At 42.4% G+C, this 15373-nt stretch overlaps 1 pseudogene; it reads left to right on the top strand.

The window, feature by feature from the left end:
- The first annotated feature begins 1667 nt into the window (after positions 1 to 1667).
- LOC124302875 (RNA helicase aquarius-like) lies at positions 1668 to 3706 on the top strand (annotated as a pseudogene).
- The last annotated feature ends 11667 nt before the right edge of the window (positions 3707 to 15373 follow it).

Consider the following 15373-nt stretch of genomic DNA (forward strand, 5'->3'; position numbering starts at 1 on the left):
TGAAAGGGAGTAAAAGAACGAAGCTTCTTAAAACTTCGAGTGTATTTTATCACACATTTGAAAGGTACGAGCAAAAATGTTGAGCATCCAACTGTCGCAGAACGGCCGGGTTATTAGCTGACTCGTTAACTGAAAAATATATCTTCAGTCAAAGGCTGACCATCAAAGAGCCTAGCCGCTTCAGTCGGGAATCGGCAGGAGAGATGAAGTGTGTATTTCTTGTATGAAACGTGAAAACTAAAAGCATTATACATCATATCATATCATCATACATCGTACACCATACATCGTACCTCATACATCATACATCATACATCGTACATCATACATCATCATACATAGTATCAAAGTTCGAAACCATAGTTTGGATGTCGGACGTTCAGAAAGTGACGTCACCAATTCAAAATCAGCTAGCCGAATTCCTCAGTCTGGAAACAACCGCGCAGTAGAGCGGACGGATGAGAGTCGCGCTCCGCAAATTTCGAGTACCGGGTTCTCAACCTCCCGGATCCCGCGCTTCGGGTCCGCTACGTATTTCGAGTACCGGGTTCTCAACCTCCCGGATCCCGCGCTTCGGGTCCGCTACGCGGTGAAACTCGACTTCAGAACAAGCGCTCCGTGGTTTCTGCACTTCAGGTCCGCTACCTGGTGAAACTTGACTTCCAGGATAGGCGCTCCGTGGTTCTTGTGCTCCAGGTCCGCTACCTGGTGGAAGTCGACTTCATAACAAGCGCTCCGTAGTTTCTGCGCTCCAGGTCCGCCACCTGGTGAAACTTGACTTCCAGGACAAGCGCACCGTAGTTTCTGCGCTCAAGGTCGACTACCTAGTGAAACTTGACATCCAGGACAAGCTCCCCGTGGTTCCTGCACTCCGGGTACGCTACCTGGTGAAACTCGACTTCCAGGACAAGCGCTGCGTGGTTCCTACGCTCCAGGTCCGCTACCTGGTGAATCCTGACTCTCGGAGGACAAGAAAGACGAGGAGAACAAGGTGGACGAGGAGGACGAGGATTTCTGCACAGTGAGTATAGATAACATTCGTGTAATATTTAATGGAAATTGTAAATATATTTCATCTAAGCTTTTTCAAACTTTTCATGTACACAGTAAATTATTTCAATTCATTTTTCGCGCAAGCACGAGTTTCGTAGCTACAAATGCACTGATAAAATTTATTATATCATGAATTATTTAATTAATTATATTAATCCTTACACAATATTTTTGCTGTGTTCTTATACTGAATATATTTATTTCTATTCAAGGTATAACTCGAGGTGGTTATCAGTGGTTGTTGGAGGTGGTTGACGGTGGTTGGAGGTGGACGAGGAGGAAGACCAGGAAGACGAGGAGAACAAGGTGGACTCAGTCCATCGTGAGTGCATTACTAATTACATTGCATGCATGATTCAATTGTGATAGGTGCTCAATTTTTTTGTCATACGATGGCGTCAACAAAACTTAGCGAGCCGATGTCATCACTAATAATTAATTTCAGCCGAGACCAAGTTTTTTGAATTCGATCTGTTGCTTTTCCTTAATGTTGGAACGATTATTCTACGTGCAATTAATTCTTGTATTGTTGCACTCCACTCATTTCACGTGTGTACAACTTATTTTACAGGCGTGCGGAGGATGGCGGCGTGTATTATGGTGGATGGGCCAGGATGGCACAGCCGATAACTCAGTTTGCAGTTGTTGAGGCTGCTCAGCCGAATATCGGGGAGAATGGGCCGTTGCGCGTAATACGACGTCACTGTCAATCTGAGCGTGAGTAAGGAAATCAGGGCAGAGTTGGAAAACCTGAAGAAATACAACGTTTGCTTTTTAATATCAATCAAACCCCCTAATATCATCTGTGAGTAATTTTGATATATTGTTGCCCGGACGAGTATGCATGCGCATGTTGTAACGCTAGCATAGAAACGCCCGGCTGCAAATATGTTTATAATTTACGTAATATTCATATGAACGAACGTGAAGCCTTGGAATGCTCGCAAGGACCAGATACCGGTATAAACATCTGCGATTTACCATAGAGACGCCTTCCAGGAACGAAATACAGTCACAAACTGCCGTTTGTACCCCAGGTTGGTTTGACAACCGTACGGGGGTGGGAGATTGAGGGCATGCTAGATTTGAATCGTCGAGTGATCGAGGATGGTCCTGAACTAAGGCCTGTACTCCCCGGCGGGAATCGGACTTACCGTGTTTGGTTCGCAACGGTTCGCAATATTTCTGTCATATTTTCTTTTGCTATTCTCAAAAATCAAATACCGTTCACACCAACGCAAATAGAGGCGATCCGCGCAGGAATGCAGCCAGGGCTGACGTTAGTCGTCGGTCCGCCGGGGACCGGAAAGACGGACGTTGCCGTGCAAATTATATCGAATTCATACCACAACTTTCCCAATCAAAGGACATTAATAGTCGCACATTCCATCTGCACTGCTCCGTTTAGGTCACGGCGAGGAGGCGTTTGAAACCGAAAAAGATTTCAGCCGATACGGTAGGGTCAACTACGTTCTGGCAAAACGTCTGGATCTTCTAATGGAAGTTCAAAGGCTTCAGGAGTCTCTTAATGTAAAAGGAGACGTTGCGTACACGTGCGAAACTGCTGGACACTTATTTATGTACCAGATACTTACTAGGTGGGGGCGTTTCAACGGAAGAATCAAGCAAAGATCGGGAAGCAATCCCTCGCCTAACATGGTTTCACAAGAGTTTCCATTCCACAAGTTCTTTGACAATGCACCACAGCTTCTCTTCAAGGAAAGATCTTACAGCGAGGATAGGGAAATTGCCCAGGGTTGTTTCAGGTAAATTATTTTCATTCTTTTCCCCACTCTTCCATGGTGGTCAAATTACGAGCGTATTGCTGTTACGTTACTTTGCTATATTGGACCCAAGCATTCTCATCCGTCACTGACAATTCATTGCGCTAATATGACTGCAATTTTTAAGTAAAAATTTTCCCAATAGTACGGCGTTGTGGTTTTTCAAGGGATAATACGGTCTTGTAAATTTAAGTTAGACATTTTTCTGTAACATTCTTATAAATAATATACGATATTTAGACCAGGTATATTATGTTTTAAATGAATATCTATCACCAATAAGGCTGCAGATGTGACTTCCAATCTTTTGTCGTGGATTTGAAAACGACATTTGTATTCACACGTGCAGATTGCGGCTTCTCCAAGTTATCAAAATTTATAGAAAAATCATGCAAATTGTGCTGAAACGTGTTAACTACCTCGGAGAAATTGCAAATCGCGTCCTACGTGACTATCGAATGAATCTCAAGTTATCATTCGCAAAATTTAGGTAGGTTGTTTTCTTCGGGAATCACTGTAACAGTTTATGGGATTTTGACAGATATGTGGAGAGGATGTTCGCTCAACTTGAGGAGTTCCGTGCGTTCGAATTGCTCAGATCAGGGCTGTACCGTTCAAAGTATTTACTCGTGAAAGAAGCGAAGGTAATCGCAATGACTTGTACGCACGCAGCGCTCAAGCGACGGGAACTTGTCGACATGGGATTTAAATACGACAACATCCTTGTGGAAGAGTCCGCCCAGATATTGGAAATCAAGACCTTCATACCACTGCTGCTTCAAAACCCCCAAGATGGTTACAATCGTTTGAAGCGTTGGATTATGATCGGCGACCACCACCAGTTGCCCCCTAAGCATTACGAAAGGTAGCCTAAAACTTTTGTTAACTTTAATCCAATTTCGGTGAATTTTGAAATATGCTAGAATATATTTATTCAGAAGCCGTATTAAGGTAATTTTGCTCTTGAAGTGAATTGTGCGTTATCTCTGGTCATTGCAAATGACGGCTCAAAATTGACACCGGAAAGACAAAAACACTTTTTGCATTTTGTCAAATTTTCACTCATGTTGGTCCTGTCTTGTCCCAGATGCTTTTGTGTTCTTGGAGTCCATCTTGTAGGAAAGTGGACCCGCGGAGTGATTGTGAGACACGAGGAGAATATCTTAAAATATGGCGAAAGTAGCAACTCCATTCGAATGAATTTTGAATCAAGGGGTTCGAATAGAATACAAAAATATTATGACCAACAAAATATTAGTTGATTAAATGTCTACTGAATCTTATCCATAAAACTTTAGATGTGCATCGAATTTATGACCCTTTCTATCAGGTCCCTTCTGCATGCCACTCCGAAATTCCTGCTAAATTATGTGTGAGTAATGAAGTAATGGGAAAACCTCGGTGAAAACCATGACTAACATTTGACATGCGCCTAATTGAAGGCAGTCGTTATAACACGTCATGATTAAATAATACGCATGAGTCGCACGCTCTATCCATCAAGTGTTGGGGCATGCACTAGGACACAGAGCGTCAATATCACAATGATTCGATTCATCGATCCCTGTTTTCAAGCAACCTCCTCCGTTCAGAGATTCGTCACATACCAGAAGCAGTTTAACGCTAAAATTTCTGCGATTCCATTAATTGAAAATAGAAGAAGTGTATATTGACCAAACTTGATGCGTTGCCCTGAAACGAATGAAACGGATCAGAAAGAGCGTAGTATCGACGGAAGACAAAAATTATGACAATAAACTTTCGTTTTCGGGCTGTGACTTTTGATGCGATGATCACAGCGTATTGGGACTGCGCCCAATCGATTTCTCTCGCAAAATTACGTCGGAATAGTGCATGAAAGAATTTATTCCAGCACTTTTCAAAATCTCGAAAATTTTTGCCAAAAATACAAAGGGGTTAGCCTTACTTTTTCTTCATTTTTGGAGCCGAAAATTTTTGGTCTCAGATTCGATCCAAATGACCCTGTCCTGACTAATTGGTCCCCCAGGAACTCAGAAAACGCAGCGAAAAGAGCGTGGGATCAACAGGAGGGAAATGACGAAGGAAAAAGCACCTGCTGAAAAATGTCGAAAACTCAGGTTCTGGTTTTTTGGCTGTAACTTTTTATCTGCTGCTCGCAGCGTATCGGGACTGCGCTTAATCGATTTGTCTCGCAAAATTGCGTCCGAATAGTACCAGAAAAAATTTATTCCAGCACTTTTAAAATATTAATCCTGACGTAATATTTTTGATGTGTTCTGATACTGAAAATATTTATTGCTATTCCAGGTACAACCCGAGGTGGTTATCGATGGTTGTTCGAGATGGTTGGCGATTGTTGGAGGTGGTCGGAGGTGGACGAGGAGGAGGACGAACTGAACTGAGTCTCAAAGCCCTGTTGACATAAAAGCAGCTATCCGATAGAAATTATAGTTTATAGTTTACACAGCCCATTGCATGACATTTCATTATAAATACATATGTTTCAATGTATTTAGGAATAATTTATCAAATATACAGTGGTCATGTGCAAACAATAAACGAATTGATTCGACCGCAGTTTGATGTATTTATTAGAGCTTTAACAATAAATTTAAGCTTTGTTACTTCTTTTATTTTATTGTGGATAATCAAAAACATTTGCGACTAATCGTGCTGTGGAAGCATGGGGATTGAACCAAAGGTAGCAAAAGATTAGAAACAGTGTATGTAGAGTACGGGTATTTTTCTCATAATGCAAATAGAATAGAATACCACGCCTTGCGAATTAGCTTTCCAGTCACAGATGAATGATGAATTTTGAGGACTGCATTATCGTTGTTGAATACTCTACGCCTCATGGAAAACGAAAATCTGTAACGATAAAATTGATGCACGGGATCATCGTCGACTTTAACTTTTGAAATATCCTACCATTTTCGAACACCTCCTACCTCCCCCTGCCACCTCCGACCATCGATGGCCACTTTCGAGCACCCCCTATCACCTTCTGCCAGCGCCGACCACCTCCTACCATTTCCGAACACCTCCAACCATCCTATTTACCTATATTACCAGATTAGCTATGATATGAAAAGAGAAGAATTATTCGTTTCGAAATGGGATTCTATTCGACACGCGCTCGATGTATTCCATAACATTAGTATTCATAATTATTCCAACAACTTTTCATTTGCTCTCTCGATCTTGAATTTTCATAGGCATAGAATCGAAACGTTGTTTTAGCTGGTCGCAAGTGAAGTATCTGCGTTGGGTGGAGGAGCAGAATTGTTTTTCGAAAAGTATTCGGATGGAAAAAAATTCAGAGTAACTGTAATACATCACGGATGCGCTAATTTTGAACGAGATGAAATGGATGCTTCGTATATGAGACGGTATTTCACGCTGCGTAGTGGTTTAAAGACCTAGAAAGGTGATAGGGAGAGAAAGAACGACGCTTCTTGACATTTCGAGTTTATTTTAACACACATTTGAAAGATACGAGCGAAATTTTTCATCATCCAACTGTCGCAGAACGGCAGCGTTATTAGCCGACCCGTTCACTGATGAATATATCTTCAGTCAACGGCTGACCATCGAAGGGCCTGGCCGCTTGAGTCTGGAATCGGCAGGAGAGATAAAGTGTGTATTTCTCGTATGAAATGTGAAAGCTAAAATCATTATACATCATATCATATCATCATACCTCATACATCATACATCATACATCATACATCATACATCATCATACCTAGTATTACAGTTCGAAACCAAATTTTGAATTTTCGGATGTTCGGAAAGTGACGTCACCAATCTAAAATCGGCTAGCCGAGTTCCTCAGTCTGGTAACAACCGCGCAGTAGAGCGGACGGTTGAGAGTCGCGCTCCGCAAATTTCGAGTACCGGGTTCTCAACCTCCCGGATCCCGCGCTTCGGGTCCGCTACGCGGTGAAACTCGACTTCCAGGATAAGCGCTCCGTGGCTCCTCGTTCATGTTTACAATAAATTATTTCAATTCGTTTTTCGCGCAACCCCAAATTCGGTAGCTGTCAGTCCGCTAATAAAATTTCTCGACTTCCAGGATAAGCGCTCCGTGGCTCCTCGTTCATGTTTACAATGAATTATTTCAATTCGTTTTTCGCGCAACCCCAAATTCGGTAGCTGTCAGTCCGCTAATAAAATTTCTCGACTTGCAGGATAAGCGCTCCGTGGTTCCTGGTTCATGTTTACAATAAATTATTTCAATTCGTTTTTCGCGCAACCCCAAATTCGGTAGCTGTCAGTCCGCTAATAAAATTTCTCGACTTCCAGGATAAGCGCTCCGTGGTTCCTGGTTCATGTTTACAATAAATTATTTCAATTCGTTTTTCGCGCAACCCCAAATTCGGTACCTGTCAGTCCGTTAATAAAATTTCTCGACTTCCAGGATAAGCGCTCCGTGGTTCCTGGTTCATGTTTACAATAAATTATTTCAATTCGTTTTTCGCGCAACCCCAAATTCGGTACCTGTCAGTCCGCTGATAAAATTTCTCGACTTCCAGGATAAGCGCTCCGTGGCTCCTCGTTCATGTTTACAATGAATTATTTCAATTCGTTTTTCGCGCAACCCCAAATTCGGTAGCTGTCAGTCCGCTAATAAAATTTCTCGACTTGCAGGATAAGCGCTCCGTGGCTCCTCGTTCATGTTTACAATAAATTATTTCAATTCGTTTTTCGCGCAACCCCAAATTCGGTACCTGTCAGTCCGTTAATAAAATTTCTCGACTTCCAGGATAAGCGCTCCGTGGTTCCTGGTTCATGTTTACAACAAATTATTTCAATTCGTTTTTCGCGCAACCCCAAATTCGGTACCTGTCAGTCCGCTAATAAAATTTCTCGACTTCCAGGATAAGCGCTCCGTGGTTCCTGGTTCATGTTTACAATAAATTATTTCAATTCGTTTTTCGCGCAACCCCAAATTCGGTAGCTGTCAGTCCGCTAATAAAATTTCTCGACTTCCAGGATAAGCGCTCCGTGGTTCCTGGTTCATGTTTACAATAAATTATTTCAATTCGTTTTTCGCGCAACCCCAAATTCGGTACCTGTCAGTCTGTTAATAAAATTTCTCGACTTCCAGGATAAGCGCTCCGTGGTTCCTGGTTCATGTTTACAATAAATTATTTCAATTCGTTTTTCGCGCAACCCCAAATTCGGTACCTGTCAGTCCGCTAATAAAATTTCTCGACTTCCAGGATAAGCGCTCCGTGGTTCCTGGTTCATGTTTACAATAAATTATTTCAATTCGTTTTTCGCGCAACCCCAAATTCGGTACCTGTCAGTCCGTTAATAAAATTTCTCGACTTCCAGGATAAGCGCTCCGTGGTTCCTGGTTCATGTTTACAATAAATTATTTCAATTCGTTTTTCGCGCGACCCCAAATTCGGTACCTGTCAGTCCGCTAATAAAATTTCTCGACTTCCAGGATAAGCGCTCCGTGGTTCCAGGTTCATGTTTACAATAAATTATTTCAATTCGTTTTTCGCGCAACCCCAAATTCGGTAGCTGTCAGTCCGCTAATAAAATTTCTCGACTTCCAGGATAAGCGCTCCGTGGCTCCTCGTTCATGTTTACAATAAATTATTTCAATTCGTTTTTCGCGCAACCCCAAATTCGGTAGCTGTCAGTCCGCTAATAAAATTTCTCGACTTCCAGGATAAGCGCTCCGTGGCTCCTCGTTCATGTTTACAATAAATTATTTCAATTCGTTTTTCGCGCAAGCCCATAATCAGTAGCTGTCAGTCCGCTAATAAAATTTCTATAACTTTATAATCTTCTCATAATCTTTCTGGTAGATTATATCGATAAAAAAATTATATCAAACCTTACACAATATTTTCGATGTGTTCTTATACTGAAAATATTTATTACTATTCAAGGTATAACCTGAGGTGGTTGAAGGTGGTCGGTGGTGGACGAGGAGGAGGACGAGGAGGACGAGGATTTGTGCTGGGTGAGTAAAACACTTTTATAATATTTGATGGCAATTGTAATTATATTTCATCTGAAATATTACAAACTTGTCACGTTTACAATAAATTATTTCAATTCATTTTTCGTGCAAGCACATATTCATTAGCTATGAATAAGCTTATACAATTTATTATATTATTAATTAATTAATTAATATTCTTATAATATTTAATGGCAATTGTAATTATATTTCATCTGAAATATTACAAACTTGTCACGTTTACAATAAATTATTTCAATTCATTCTTCGTGCAAGCACATATTCAGTAGCTATGAATAATCTTATACAATTCATTATATTATTAATTAATTAATTAATTACATTAATCCTTACACAATATTTTTGATGTGTTCCTATACTAAAAATATTCATTACTATTCCAGATATTACTCGAGGTGGTCGGAGGTGGACGAGGAGGAGGACAAGCTGGACGAGGAGGAGGACCAGGTGGACGAGGAGGAGGACGAGGTGGACGAGGAGGAGGCGGGGTGGGTTGTGGGAGAGGACCTCTCCTCTCCTCAGAGGAGGGGAGGGGGAGGGGCAGGGAAGGGGCGCGGCGGGCGGGGAGGGGGAAGGGACGGGAAGGGATGGGAAGGGGCGGGGGGAGGGGGGCGCGAGGGAGGGGCGGGAGGGAGGGAGGGAGGGAGGGAGGGAGGGAGGGAGGGAGGGAGGGAGGGCGGGAGGGCGGGAGGGCGGGCGGGTGGGCGCGGGAGAAGGGGGGGGGGTGTACTGCTCTATTAACTCTGACGGGCTCGCATCGACATCCGTCCTCTACTCTCTCCCCACCGCCCTCCCTCCCTCCCTCCCTCCCTCCCGCCCTCCCTCCCTCCCTCCCTCCCTCCCTCCCTCCCGCCCCTCCCTCGCGCCCCCCTCCCCCCCGCCCCTTCCCATCCCTTCCCGTCCCTTCCCCCTCCCCGCCCGCCGCGCCCCTTCCCTGCCCCTCCCCCTCCCCTCCTCTGAGGAGAGGAGAGGTCCTCTCCCACAACCCACCCCGCCTCCTCCTCGTCCACCTCGTCCTCCTCCTCGTCCACCTGGTCCTCCTCCTCGTCCAGCTTGTCCTCCTCCTCGTCCACCTCCGACCACCTCGAGTAATATCTGGAATAGTAATGAATATTTTTAGTATAGGAACACATCAAAAATATTGTGTAAGGATTAATGTAATTAATTAATTAATTAATAATATAATGAATTGTATAAGATTATTCATAGCTACTGAATATGTGCTTGCACGAAGAATGAATTGAAATAATTTATTGTAAACGTGACAAGTTTGTAATATTTCAGATGAAATATAATTACAATTGCCATTAAATATTATAAGAATATTAATTAATTAATTAATAATATAATAAATTGTATAAGCTTATTCATAGCTAATGAATATGTGCTTGCACGAAAAATGAATTGAAATAATTTATTGTAAACGTGACAAGTTTGTAATATTTCAGATGAAATATAATTACAATTGCCATCAAATATTATAAAAGTGTTTTACTCACCCAGCACAAATCCTCGTCCTCCTCGTCCTCCTCCTCGTCCACCACCGACCACCTTCAACCACCTCAGGTTATACCTTGAATAGTAATAAATATTTTCAGTATAAGAACACATCGAAAATATTGTGTAAGGTTTGATATAATTTTTTTATCGATATAATCTACCAGAAAGATTATGAGAAGATTATAAAGTTATAGAAATTTTATTAGCGGACTGACAGCTACTGATTATGGGCTTGCGCGAAAAACGAATTGAAATAATTTATTGTAAACATGAACGAGGAGCCACGGAGCGCTTATCCTGGAAGTCGAGAAATTTTATTAGCGGACTGACAGCTACCGAATTTGGGGTTGCGCGAAAAACGAATTGAAATAATTTATTGTAAACATGAACCTGGAACCACGGAGCGCTTATCCTGGAAGTCGAGAAATTTTATTAACGGACTGACAGGTACCGAATTTGGAATTGCGCGAAAAACGAATTGAAATAATTTATTGTAAACATGAACCAGGAACCACGGAGCGCTTATCCTGGAAGTCGAGAAATTTTATTAACGGACTGACAGGTACCGAATTTGGGGTTGCGCGAAAAACGAATTGAAATAATTTATTGTAAACATGAACCAGGAACCACGGAGCGCTTATCCTGGAAGTCGAGAAATTTTATTAGCGGACTGACAGGTACCGAATTTGGGGTTGCGCGAAAAACGAATTGAAATAATTTATTGTAAACATGAACCAGGAACCACGGAGCGCTTATCCTGGAAGTCGAGAAATTTTATTAGCGGACTGACAGCTACCGAATTTGGGGTTGCGCGAAAAACGAATTGAAATAATTTATTGTAAACATGAACCAGGAACCACGGAGCGCTTATCCTGGAAGTCGAGAAATTTTATTAGCGGACTGACAGGTACCGAATTTGGGGTTGCGCGAAAAACGAATTGAAATAATTTGTTGTAAACATGAACCAGGAACCACGGAGCGCTTATCCTGGAAGTCGAGAAATTTTATTAACGGACTGACAGGTACCGAATTTGGGGTTGCGCGAAAAACGAATTGAAATAATTTATTGTAAACATGAACGAGGAGCCACGGAGCGCTTATCCTGCAAGTCGAGAAATTTTATTAGCGGACTGACAGCTACCGAATTTGGGGTTGCGCGAAAAACGAATTGAAATAATTCATTGTAAACATGAACGAGGAGCCACGGAGCGCTTATCCTGGAAGTCGAGAAATTTTATCAGCGGACTGACAGCTACCGAATTTGGGGTTGCGCGAAAAACGAATTGAAATAATTTATTGTAAACATGAACCAGGAACCACGGAGCGCTTATCCTGGAAGTCGAGAAATTTTATTAGCGGACTGACAGCTACCGAATTTGGGGTTGCGCGAAAAACGAATTGAAATAATTTGTTGTAAACATGAACCAGGAACCACGGAGCGCTTATCCTGGAAGTCGAGAAATTTTATTAACGGACTGACAGGTACCGAATTTGGGGTTGCGCGAAAAACGAATTGAAATAATTCATTGTAAACATGAACGAGGAGCCACGGAGCGCTTATCCTGGAAGTCGAGAAATTTTATTAGCGGACTGACAGCTACCGAATTTGGGGTTGCGCGAAAAACGAATTGAAATAATTTATTGTAAACATGAACGAGGAGCCACGGAGCGCTTATCCTGGAAGTCGAGTTTCACCGCGTAGCGGACCCGAAGCGCGGGATCCGGGAGGTTGAGAACCCGGTACTCGAAATTTGCGGAGCGCGACTCTCAACCGTCCGCTCTACTGCGCGGTTGTTACCAGACTGAGGAACTCGGCTAGCCGATTTTAGATTGGTGACGTCACTTTCCGAACATCCGAAAATTCAAAATTTGGTTTCGAACTGTAATACTAGGTATGATGATGTATGATGTATGATGTATGATGTATGATGTATGAGGTATGATGATATGATATGATGTATAATGATTTTAGCTTTCACATTTCATACGAGAAATACACACTTTATCTCTCCTGCCGATTCCAGACTCAAGCGGCCAGGCCCTTCGATGGTCAGCCGTTGACTGAAGATATATTCATCAGTGAACGGGTCGGCTAATAACGCTGCCGTTCTGCGACAGTTGGATGATGAAAAATTTCGCTCGTATCTTTCAAATGTGTGTTAAAATAAACTCGAAATGTCAAGAAGCGTCGTTCTTTCTCTCCCTATCACCTTTCTAGGTCTTTAAACCACTACGCAGCGTGAAATACCGTCTCATATACGAAGCATCCATTTCATCTCGTTCAAAATTAGCGCATCCGTGATGTATTACAGTTACTCTGAATTTTTTTCCATCCGAATACTTTTTGAAAAACAATTCTGCTCCTCTACCCAACGCAGATACTTCACTTGCGACCAGCTAAAACAACGTTTCGATTCTATGCCTATGAAAATTCAAGATCGAGAGAGCAAATGAAAAGTTGTTGGAATAATTATGAATACTAATGTTATGGAATACATCGAGCGCGTGTCGAATAGAATCCCATTTCGAAACGAATAATTCTTCTCTTTTCATATCATAGCTAATCTGGTAATATAGGTAAATAGGATGGTTGGAGGTGTTCGGAAATGGTAGGAGGTGGTCGGCGCTGGCAGAAGGTGATAGGGGGTGCTCGAAAGTGGCCATCGATGGTCGGAGGTGGCAGGGGGAGGTAGGAGGTGTTCGAAAATGGTAGGATATTTCAAAAGTTAAAGTCGACGATGATCCCGTGCATCAATTTTATCGTTACAGATTTTCGTTTTCCATGAGGCGTAGAGTATTCAACAACGATAATGCAGTCCTCAAAATTCATCATTCATCTGTGACTGGAAAGCTAATTCGCAAGGCGTGGTATTCTATTCTATTTGCATTATGAGAAAAATACCCGTACTCTACATACACTGTTTCTAATCTTTTGCTACCTTTGGTTCAATCCCCATGCTTCCACAGCACGATTAGTCGCAAATGTTTTTGATTATCCACAATAAAATAAAAGAAGTAACAAAGCTTAAATTTATTGTTAAAGCTCTAATAAATACATCAAACTGCGGTCGAATCAATTCGTTTATTGTTTGCACATGACCACTGTATATTTGATAAATTATTCCTAAATACATTGAAACATATGTATTTATAATGAAATGTCATGCAATGGGCTGTGTAAACTATAAACTATAATTTCTATCGGATAGCTGCTTTTATGTCAACAGGGCTTTGAGACTCAGTTCAGTTCGTCCTCCTCCTCGTCCACCTCCGACCACCTCCAACAATCGCCAACCATCTCGAACAACCATCGATAACCACCTCGGGTTGTACCTGGAATAGCAATAAATATTTTCAGTATAAGAACACATCAAAAACATTACGTAAGGATTCATATAATCACAGGTTTTGTTTTTTGGCTGTAACTTTTGATTCGCTGCTCGCAGCGTATCGGGACTGCGCTTAATCGATTTGTCTCGCAAAATTACGTCTGATTAGTGCCAGAAAGAATTCATTCCAGCACTTTTCAGAATCGCGAAAATTTTCGCCAAAAATGGAAAGGGGTTAGCCTTACTTTTTTCTTTATTTTTGGAGCCAAAAATTTGTGGTCTCAGATTCGACTTGTATGACCCTTTCCTGACTAATTGGATCCCCAGGAACTCAGAGAACGCAGCGAAAAGAGCGTGGGATCAACAGGAAAGAAGTTACGAAGGAAAAAGCACCTGCTGAAAAATATCGAAAACACAGGTTCTGGTTTTTTGACTGTAATGTCTGATTTGCTGCTCGCAGCGTATCGGGACTGCGCTTAAATGATTTGTCTCGCAAAATTACGTCGGAATAATTCCAGAACGAATTTATTCCAGCTTTTTCTAAAATCGCGAAAAATGTCGCCAAAAATGCAAATCACCCCACTACCTCATGACCCCATCACCCCACTACGCCATCACCCCATCACCTCACCATGCGACTACCTTCCATCACCTCCGACTACCTCCAACCACCGCCAACCACCTCCAACAACCACCCATAACCACCTCAAGTTATACCTTGAATAGTTATTAATAATTTCAGCATAAGAACACATCAAAAATATTGTGTAAGGATTGGTATAATCAATTAATTAATTAATAATATAACAAATTTTATCAGCGCATTTATAGCTACTGAATTTGCGCTTGCGCGAAAAATGAATTGAAATAATTTATTGTAAACAGGACAAGTTTGAAAAATTTTAGATGAAATATAATTACAATTGCCATTGAATAATATAAAAATGTTTAACTCATTGAGCACAAATCCTCGTCCTCCTCGTTCTCTCCTTGAAGTCGAGTTTCGCTAGGTAGCGGACCTGGAGTGCAGGAACGATGGAGCGCTTGTCCCGGAAGTCTAGTTTCTCCAGGTAGTGAACCTTGAGCGCAGAAACTACGCAGCGCTTGTACTGAAAGTCGAGTTTCACCAGGTAGTGGACCTGGAGCGTAGAAACTACGGAGCGCTTGGTCAAAAGTCACCAGGTCAAAAACCTGGACAGCCATAACTACGGAGCGCTTGTCCTGGAACTCGAGTTTCACGAGGTAGTGGACCTGGAGCGCAGGAACTCCGGAGCGCTTGTCCCCGAAGTCAAGTTTCACCGGGTAGAGAACCTGGAGCGCAGGAACCACGGAACGCTTGTCCTGGAAGTCGAATTTTATCAGGTAGCGGACCTGGAGCTCAGAAACTACGTAGTGCTTCTTCCTGAAGTCGAGTTTCACCAGGTACCGACCTGTAGCGTAGAAACTACAGAGCGCTTGTCCTGGAACTCGAGTTTCACCGCGTAGCGGACCCGAAGCGCGGGATCCGGGAGGTTGAGAACCCGGTACTCGAAATACGTAGCGGACCTAAAGCGCGGGATCCGGGAGGTTGAGAACCCGGTACTCGAAATTTGCGGAGCGCGACTCTCATGCGTCCGCTCTACTGCGCGGTTGTTTCCAGACTGAGGAATTCGGTTAGCTGATTTCCGTCTATATAGATCGATGGCGTTAGGAGAAAAAAAATGTTGGGTGACGTCACT

The sequence above is a fragment of the Neodiprion virginianus genome, chromosome 4 (assembly GCF_021901495.1).
Source record: "Neodiprion virginianus isolate iyNeoVirg1 chromosome 4, iyNeoVirg1.1, whole genome shotgun sequence".
NCBI classification, from domain to species: Eukaryota; Metazoa; Arthropoda; class Insecta; order Hymenoptera; family Diprionidae; genus Neodiprion; species Neodiprion virginianus.